The sequence below is a fragment of the Crocuta crocuta genome, unplaced genomic scaffold (assembly GCF_008692635.1).
Source record: "Crocuta crocuta isolate KB4526 unplaced genomic scaffold, BGI_CrCroc_1.0 scaffold226, whole genome shotgun sequence".
NCBI lineage: Eukaryota > Metazoa > Chordata > Mammalia > Carnivora > Hyaenidae > Crocuta > Crocuta crocuta.
This window is the reverse complement of record NW_027530997.1, coordinates 885,691-895,647: the sequence shown is the minus strand read 5'-3', so window position 1 is coordinate 895,647 and position 9,957 is coordinate 885,691. Positions and strand designations below refer to the sequence as shown.

Sequence of the window (9,957 nt, the reverse complement as noted above, 5' to 3'; positions counted from 1 at the left end):
ACATAGGATTTTGCACTGATCCCTGCCCCTCTAGATGTCAGCAGGGTTACTAGAAAATTAGTTTCTGGTGACATCTCCCATAATCCTCTCCAGATGCTCTCAGCACCATAGGACAGTCTGACACTGCCTGGTTTTAGGGTGGGCTTTCCTTGGTTCTTGCAATTCCTCTACTTTCCCCTACAAAACTCTGACATAATCCCCTGGAAAGGTTACAGCCCTCTCCTCCCTGGAGGCCAGGAGGGGGTGGTTGGACAGGCCTCCCCTCCCCTTTACCACTATTTGGTGGCCCAGGACTAGCTCACTAGACAGTACAAGCCTGTCCAGACACCTCAGAAAGCACAAGGGAGGGGAGATGTTACCATTGAGCTGGTGCAGACGCTTCTTTAAGCCCCTTCATTCCAAATATCTTCCTTCCCACAGGAAGAATTCTCATCCCCCCAAGTTCCCTGAATCAGGGGAGTCGTGGTCTTGAATATCTTCTACCTCAACCAAGGAGATGGTTATGTATCTTACCTCCCAAGATCTTAGATGAGGATGTGTTTCGGTCTCACAGGTAAATGAGCATCCATCTTCTTTTTCTTTTTTAATTTTTTAATGTTTTTTTTAAATTTATTTCTTAGAGAGAGAGAGAGATACAGTGTGAGCAGGGGAGGGTCAGAGAGAGAGGGAGACACAGAATCCGAAACAGACTCCAGGCTCTGAGCTGTCAGTCAGCACACAGCCCAACGTGGGGCTCAAACCCACGAACCGTGAGATCATGACCTGAGCTGAAGTCGGCTGCCCAACCGACTGAGCCACCCAGGCGCCCCTCTAAGTAACTCTTTAGTGCAGCCTCACCTTCAGCATCCCAGACACTAATGAGCCCCCTAGTAAAGACTTGGACTTTGGACTCCCAGGGACAAACAGGAACTGTGGTAAAATACCCTTGTTACAATAATGCTTTAGGAGGCTCTAAGTGGAAAAAAGAAAAAGCATGCTTAATAAAACTCTTCTCAAACCTCTTAATGAGTACATAATCCATTTGTAGTCAAAAGAATAGGGGCGCCTGGGTGGCTTAGTCGGTTAAGCGTCCGACTTTCGCTTAGGTCATGATCTCGCGGTTCGTGGGTTCGAGCCCCGCGTCGGGCTCTGTGCTGACTGCCAGCTCAGAGCCTGGAGCCTGTTTCAGTCTGTGACTCCCTCTCTCTCTGACCCTCCCCTGCTCACGCTGTCTCTCTCTCTCTTAGAAATAAAACATTAAAAAAAAAATTAAAAAAAAAAACAAAAAAAAAACAAAAGAATAGACAGTCTGCCTAAACTCCATGTGGCTTAGTTATCTATCTTCTTGGAAAAAAATCACTAAAAATTCTATAAAACTCCTAATATAATCCTAATTCCTAATAGTCCTATACTCCACATAACACTTTTATGGATGAAATTTGGTAATAAATATTATTAATGATGTGATAACCTCTACCAACAGAAAACAAAAGTGAGAGAATAGATTCTTCTTTGTTAAGTCTATCATGGAGCAAGAGTTCTTGTCCCCTTCAAGGGTCCCTCCAGGTGGACTAAATCACATGGGCATGAGACAGATTAACAGGTGAAAATCAAATGTAATAGTGTACATACAGGGAATCCACACAGACATGGAGACTGAAAGACAGACAAAATGAGGTATAAGTGTCATCCTGAACGAAGGACACAGGGGCGGGGGTCTGGAATTTCAGAGGAAAGGAATGCACTTCATAGGGGGATAAGAAGAGGGGCAGATGTTTGGTAATTAGAATGTTTGTCTTGCCACACAGATGTGTCACTCAGATAAAAATTTATCTCTGCTAATAACCTTTATTCTGGGAAAGACCCAAATTTAGATTCTTCTATGTAGTGGGTGGCTCAGTCAGTTAAGTGTCTGATTCTTAATTTCTGCTCAGGTCATGATCTCAGGGTTGTGAGATCAAACCCCACATCAGACTTCACACTGGGCGGGGAGCCTACTTGGGATACTCTCTCGCTCCCCTCTGCCCATCCCCTGTTCACACGTGCTCTCCCTACCTCGGTCTCAATAAACAAACAAATACATAAACAATAAAAGAAAAAAAGAATAGATTATTCTATGTAGTTAAAAAAGGGGCAGAAGTTTCTCTTGAGCCCACAGGGTCTTAATTGTTTTCAGCTCAAAATAATCTTTATTCCAGAATGGCCCATCTTACCATGGCCTGCCCTCAGCCCTGCAACTGCATGGTAGTTTCTCTCCTGGAGAAGTCAGAGATCATGACCTGAACCAAAGTTGGACGCTTAACTGACTGAGCCACCCAGACACCCCAAAAATGACTGTTTGAGTTACTTTTCCCAAAACTGTGCTCATGTTCAAGGTTGCTGGGCACAGCTTTTATCAGTAGGAAATTAGGAAATATTTCATACAGTTAACTTAATCATTTCTATCCCAGTTTCTATTTTTAATGAAGTACACAATTCAATAATAGTAACTTGCTTTAGTAAAGAAAACTGGAGGCATCTGGGTGGCTCAGTCAGTTGAGCGTCCAACTTCGGCTCAGGTCATGATCTCATGAATCATGGGTTTAAGCCCCCCCATTGGGCTCTGTGCTGACAGCTCAGAGTCTAGGGCCTGCTTCAGATTCTGTGTCTCTCTCTCCTTCTCTGGCCCTCCTGTGCTCATGCTCTGTCTCTGTCTCTCAAAAATAAATAAACATTAAAAAGATATTTTTAAAAGAAAATAGAAAACTGTGAGTTAGGCAATAAATGACAACCGCTTAAAGAGAAAAGGACCTTGACACTGGTCTTCTCCTGGTTTTTTTCCTGTTTTCAGACACAACATGGTTTAGTGGTGTTTCTAAAACACAAGCGAACTGATAACTCAATATAGTGCCTTTGTTGGAACCAGCCGGTTGGATCATTACAAAACAGATTTCTTCTGTTTTGTTTCATGTTTCTCTAAAATGGCGCCCCGTTTGAGGCGGTAAATTGTTTTTAAATGATAGGTTCTCTGAGACCAATAAGGCGTGAATTCTCTTCTTGAAGATTAATATTATTTTCTTCTCCATCTATCTCACTGTGGAAAATGGCGGCAGCGGTGCAAGTTACAGCAGGCTGGGAAGGCTGGTGAGACCCGGCCATCTGGGCCTGGATTGGTTTCACAGCTCTTTGAAAGTGAGCCCGGGTGAACAGAGGAAGTTTGTTTAAAACACTTTGTCATGCTGCAAGGCCAATAACTAGTTGGGCAGGCCAAAGATAGGACAGGGCTATAGGCCCCTAGACAGTTCATCAGAGAACTTGTATTACTAAACTAGAAATCACACACCTGGGAAAAAAAAAAAAAAACAGGGCAAGAAATGCTATTGTAAAAGTGATATAAAGAAACTCTCTGCTCCCCAGAGAAATGGCTTTCAATAGCTTCTCATTTTTATTCATATATGCTGTTATATAATAAAAACAAAGAAAAAAATAATGCCCAGAAGTTATGTTTTCGGGGCAAAAACATTTTACAAATCTCTCAATATATGTGAGAAAGGATTGTGAGTAAATGTTCCACTGTTATCAGGTGTTATGCAAACTTGCTAGACTTCAATGTATGTAGAAGTGAAAAAAGTCTAAATTAAGACTCCACCTGTCTTTTTTTTTAACCTTACTAACTATCCACAAATAAGGGAAAGGTACCAATAGATTACAGGATTAAATTAGGAAGCATAACAAATGATGAAAGTAAATGAGATTTCATTTCATATTTAAAATAACAATGTTTTGCATTTAAATGAAATTCTACCTTAAAATGCAGCCAGCATATGTTAAAAAAAAAAGGAAAGCAAGTTTTCTCTTACCTTGTGGAGGGGGGTAACAGATGTGCCCAGATGGAGAGCTATTTATTCTAGTCCTCAAACATTCACTAAGTATTATAATTTATGTATCATTTTCATATAGTCAAATGTCATAGATGGATTTGATTAAATTATAAATGTTAACATTATGTAAGAATCTTGTGCAAAAGTGTCAGGTTGCAGTTAGCTTGCCACCATAAAATTTTTAGAAGTTTCAAGCAATCCAAAGATTCTGTACAAGTAAATGGAAAAGAAAATAATATTTCTCACCCAGGAAAGTCAACTTGATCTGATAAATTGACTTCAGGTTACAAAATCACCAGATGCCACTGAGGATGTCCTCAAGTAGAACCTTCCTTCCATCCTTAAAATGATGAAAAAATAAGATTATAGAATTGTGACTATATTCTTCAGTCTCACAAAATAACATCAGTTTTATTAGAGGTGCCTCTCCCTGTTTCTATAAGTTCACACTACCACCATCTACTGGGTGCACGTGCGTGCGCGCACACACACACACACACACACTCACACACAGAGTCAATAGTTTCTTTGTTGAGTTTCCAGAGACTGAACCCCCATTCAGCCTGTCCCCAGTGCCATCTTTGCCACCTCCCACATTTTCTCTAAAACAGTAGGAAAATCCTGCACACTTCAAAAAAGAGTTGGAATAAAATCTTGAATCACAGTTGATGAATTTACAGGCTAGCAATTCTGAATCTGACAGTGTCTATCAAACCTGGGTCCAAATCTTGAACTCCAATGACTACCTGCCTCCGCCACCTTGGAATCATCACTTATTCCTTTGGGGTTCCATTTCCTTGTAGGTAGAATAGAATTATATCAACGGTAGGCCTTGGTGGGAGGATTACAGATAATGGGAGTGAAGCACCCAGTGCCCAGGGCTGGCAAGTGTGGCTACTACTCAGTCACTTAACACTTGTGAAACTCTTGATGCTTGGGAAACAGATTCTCTCTAGAACCAGATTCGCTATTTGCACAGAGTCTTCTGTACCATTAAAAAAAGTTATACAGTTTTAAAATGAGGGGATGCTTTGGCCACTCATGAGTTGTCTGCCTTCTCTCCTCCAGGTGTATTTCACTGTTTGATTCTACTTGGATTGGAAAGTATATTCATTGGCCACGGGTGCTCCCAGCCAAGCACCACAAACAAATGGCTTAAACAGAAACTTACCACCTCACAGTTCTGGAAGCTAGAAGTCCAAAATCAAAGTCCCAGCAGAGTTGGTTCCTTCTGAGGCCATGAGGAAGAATCTGTTCTAGGCCTCTTCCCCAGCTTCCCGTGTTTTGCTGGCAATTTTTGGCATCCCTTGCCTATAGGACCATCATCCCCGTCTCTGCCTTCACATGGCGTTCTGTCTGTGTGCATGTCTGTGTCCAAATTTTCCCTTTTTACAAGGACACAGTAACACTGGACTAGAGCCCAAATAATTCCACTATGATGTCATCTTTAATTACATCTGCAAGGACACTTGGAACCTCAACATATGGGGGGAGGGGGTTGTACAATTCAACCCAGAACAGAAGGTTATAAGATGCTCATCATTCCCATAAGTTTTCTGGACCATAAACTCCAAAGGAAATAAGCAAGACCTAATTATAACTCTGGTTGTCAGTCTTTTCGCAATGCAAGCCGTCTGTTCTGGGCACGAATGTATAACATTCTATACATAACAGAAAGGATCTGACCTTCCTACAGATAGAGTAGATCTTTCTAGAATTCTATTCTTTTTTTATAGAAACGCCACATTAATGTCCTAAATTTTTCACTTACATCTATTGCAATTAATAGTTCAGCTCACAGTCACTCCATTGACAAGGTGATATTTCAGAAACCCTGCAATAGAAAATAGAAAACAGGACACAGCTTGACCAAAAGCCTAACAAAGAGCTTCACCTACATACGTGAACATTTTGATGTTGCTCAAAACAAAGGAGCCAAAACTCTGAGGCTGGGAGGTGTTTTCGTTATGACAAAATTCTCTTCAGGTAGATTTTTCTTATTGGTTTTCTGTTTGTGTTATTTGAAGAAGTGATCCAGACACAGAATTTTTTTTTAATGGGGGAAGGGCTGCCTGCACAAAAGATCTGTAGTAATAATAAAGGAGGCCTCCCTCTGTGCCTCCCAGCTACTCACTTCCCCTCCCCGGAGGCAACCCCTGCTGCCAGGGTTTTTAGGCTCCACAATTAGAAACAAAGACACCTGTAAACTCACACCAAAGATAGTCCTGCACCTGGAAGGGTTTTTTTTCTCTCTTTACCTTGTATCTTGAAGATCCTGCCCTATCAGTAGCTGTTTCATTAGTTGTAACAGCTGCATTCATTGTGTTCCAAAGTCAGGATTGCTCCGGGGTAGGAATTTTATCTCCACAAGTAATGCAGTGTTCTCACGATACTATAATGCGTCCCCTCTCCATCCCCCACTCCTGCTAAGGACAGAGAAGGCAGGTTTGTGCCTAAAACAAATATCACACGGAAAGATGGACAGACCTAATCAAGGCTTTCAATGGTACCGTTGTGCTGGAAAAGTTCTGTTTCGTAACTTGCAGTTTAAAAAAATGTTAAAAATCAGGCTCAGGAATTGTTGTTTCCCTGCCTGGCCTCCCTTACTAGTTCCTTTACTAATGGAATTTGCAAGTGAAGGAGTCATTAATTCCACACCTCCATTGCCAACAGCCATAGTGACTCCATCCTAGGGCTGGAATACGATTTATTTGGAATTCCTTTATTGTTGAACATTTAGGTGGTTTGTACTTGTTAAGCATTCAAAATAATGCTGGAATTCACTTACCTGTGACCTTTTTGAGGGGCACAAATTGCCAGATTGACTCCCAGAAATAAATTAAGCGTTTGTTTTTAACATTTGAGAGCATGGGTCCCTTTGAGAATCCAATGGCATTTTCATCTCTCCTCAGAAAACAAAAGACAAATCCGCACAGAAGTTTGCATGCAATTATAGGGAAACTGAAACGCCCAGAGTTCGAGAGANTGAACTGAGGGCGGTCTGAGGATGGCTTTAGCCTTGAACAGTCTGAGGCTTTTCCTGGGACTGGGACTGGGGCTACGTGCAGCCTGAGGTTTCTCTTAATGGAGGACTTAATTTTTGGCTCTTCAAAACTTCATCCCTTGCAACTGACCCCAGGTTAAGAACCTGTAAGGGCACAAGTCTAAACATCTAAANCCCGTTAGTCGCCGAATAAGACCCTAGGCTCGCTCTGTGATTGGTTAAATTTAAAGGTACTCTAAACGTTGTAATTGGATCCCGCCAAAAGTAACGAATACTCTAGACAATGTGTATGGTCAAATCCGTTGTCAATGATGTTGTATAATTATGATTGGATCACTGTTCCCATGTCACAACTTCTGTAACTCCCCCGTCACAAACCCCATAAAAACCCTACTCTGCCCTTGTTTGGGGCTCTCAGCACAGATCCACGCGCTGGTGAAGTCTGTGAGCCCGAGCTCGAGCCCGTAATAAAGCCCTTTGCCTTTGCATGCGTGACTCGGTCTCCCTGGTGGTCTCTGGTCGGTGAGGATACTGCGATCTGGGTATAACAAACCTAGTATCAAATTATGCTCCCAACAACAATGTAAATGCTTCTTTGCTCACACCTTCACTTTCTTCCCAAACTTTTTACTGATTTTATACATGAAAAAAGTATACTACCCTTAATTTTTTGATTGCTGATGATAATGAAATGTGAACACCTTTTTAAAAAATTGATTTGGTCATATATTGTTTTTATACATTACTTATTCAAGTCTTTTACGTAATGACTTGGTTTTTAAATGTTAAATACAATTTTTTAACTCAACACAATAAAGACAGACGATAAAATGGAAACATCCAAACCCTAGGCATTGCCTGGACTAAAATAACGGAATCTTTCATCTAAGAATGTCAGATTCCAATGTTGCATGTTTCATGTGTTCCACTAGAGGGCAATATTAGCTTGTCTATTATTCTCTGGCTTCAAGAGCTTTGAGACTGTTTCCTAAAAAACGTGTTTTTCTAAAAATATATTTACAAAGAGTAGAAAGTTATAAATACTTCATTATGCATACAATACATTATTATATAAAATAACATTTTAAATGTTTTTAATTTCTTACAACACAAGAAAATGTACAAATGGAATTTAAATTATCATCAGTGCTTTAGAGGAAAACTGACTTCATTAGTATTTACTATTACACAGATTTACTAAAATTATCATAACTTATAGAATGGTGTTTACAGCATGATTTACAATCGAAACTTCATTAATCGTTAGTATAAAAAACTGAAGAAAAGCAACTGACTCCTGAAAAGCCATTCTTGAAAGGCAACTGGATTAATTCTTGGTTCCAAAAATTTATTACAATTTGGCTGGCCATGTACACCAGATATAACCTGATTTCTTCTTGTAACTCAATAAATATTTACTTGGGGAGCATGGGTGCCTCAGTTGGTTNCCCCCCCGTCAGGCTCTGCACTGAGCTTGGAGCCTGTTCGGGATTCAAGCCCCTTGTCTGACTAGGCTCTGAGATGGGCATTGAACATGGAGCCTGCTTAAGATTCTCTCTCTTTCTCTCTCCCCCTACACATCTCCCCTGCTCGCACACACGTTCTCTCCGTCTCTCTCTCTCTCTCACAGATACATATATAGGTAGATAGATGATAGATAGACAGATAGATAATTTACTAATCAGCTACATTTGCAGGACATTCTTCTGGGGCCTACAAATACAGTCATGAAGAAAACAGAAATCCCTGACCTCAGGAGTTATCACACTAGAGGATCAAGGCAGAGACAATATACAAATATGTATGTCCTACATACACACTAGAAGGTGTTAACAAAAATTCCTCTGATTTGAGTGCATTTGAAGATCTAATGGACTTTGTTAAGCAATTCATTTATCAAGCATCCCATCTGCAAATAGAAAGGAGCTCTAAGGAGTTGTACAAAGTGGAAGGTTTTTATAGGAAGGAGGGTGGGGCAAAGAAGTTATTAACAAAAGAAAAGAAAGGATTGCTTCAGGCAAGGTCACTCCCCCCACCCCCAAGGGGAAGATTATCTCATCTTCTGAAAGAGGACCACACAACTGATTACCTCACTGTTGCTGAACTTAAAATTCCTTAAGTGACCTGCTAAGACTTTGTTTCTGAGGATGGTTGAAACTGCAATTAGGTTAGATATTAAGCCCCAGTTTGGCGACTTGGCCTAGCATAAGCAACTCCGTTTTGAGACTGGTTTTCTTTTTGACAAATGTTAGAGGGGCTAAGGAGGGAAATAAAGCTGGAAAGGGAGTTATGCCACACCACTGGGGAAATGGAGGTGGCCAGTGGAGGCTTCACACGCGATGTGACATCCGAGCAGACAGCTTAGGGAGCTCAGTCATATGGGTCTGAAAAGATCACCATGAAGAGAAGGGACATATAGTGCAAGGGTGTTGAGGCAGGAATGGATCTGCCTGGTGAGAAACAGCAAGGAAGCCGGTGTGGCTGGAGAGAAGTGACCCAGGGACAGGGAGAGGGCCTTGGCAGCAGCATCAAACTGGGACTTTTACTCCAAGATGAAGAAAAGCTGGGGTTTTAGGCACAGCCAGGATATGATCTATATGCATAAAAGGAATCACTCTGACTACTATGGTAAGCAGAAAGTTAGGGGTCCCCTGAAAAAGAAAGACAGGCATAGCTCCCCTGCCATAGGAAAAGTCAGTTTAGGCCCCCAGCCATCTGGTGACCGATGCCAGACAGGCACTGCTTGCCCAAAGCAGATTTCTTGTGGAACTTCCTGGGATATGTTGAAATTGTAGAAGAATTGACCCCAGTAGATTATGATTCTAAGGGAACAAAAGAATGCAAGAACAAATAGCCACTATCAGGCGATGAGACAGCCTAATCATATCAGGGACAATAAATCAGGGGTAAATCTCCCAGTGCTGGCTCAAAAGTGAAGATTGACCTGAAGTGCATTCTTGAGTTATCTTTGCAGGATCTAAACCCCTCTGAGCACTCAGATACCAGACAACTAAGTCTGAAGAATTGATGTTGACCTTTGCTGGCCCTCATGACTTCGACCTGGACTCTGTCACCTTAAGATGACTTTGCCCCAGTTCCATGCTGAAATCCCCA

General features: G+C 41.4%; 1 long non-coding RNA gene across 1 annotated transcript; it reads right to left on the bottom strand.

Annotated features, from left to right (window-relative positions):
- Window positions 1–4,091: 4,091 nt before the first annotated feature.
- LOC144236872 (uncharacterized) lies at window positions 4,092–6,743 on the bottom strand. Its single transcript, XR_013336672.1, has 3 exons — window positions 6,628–6,743; window positions 5,611–5,673; window positions 4,092–4,179 (listed from the first exon to the last, which is right to left on the bottom strand). It is a non-coding gene; the product is annotated as an uncharacterized LOC144236872 (long non-coding RNA).
- Between the last annotated feature and the right edge of the window lie 3,214 nt (window positions 6,744–9,957).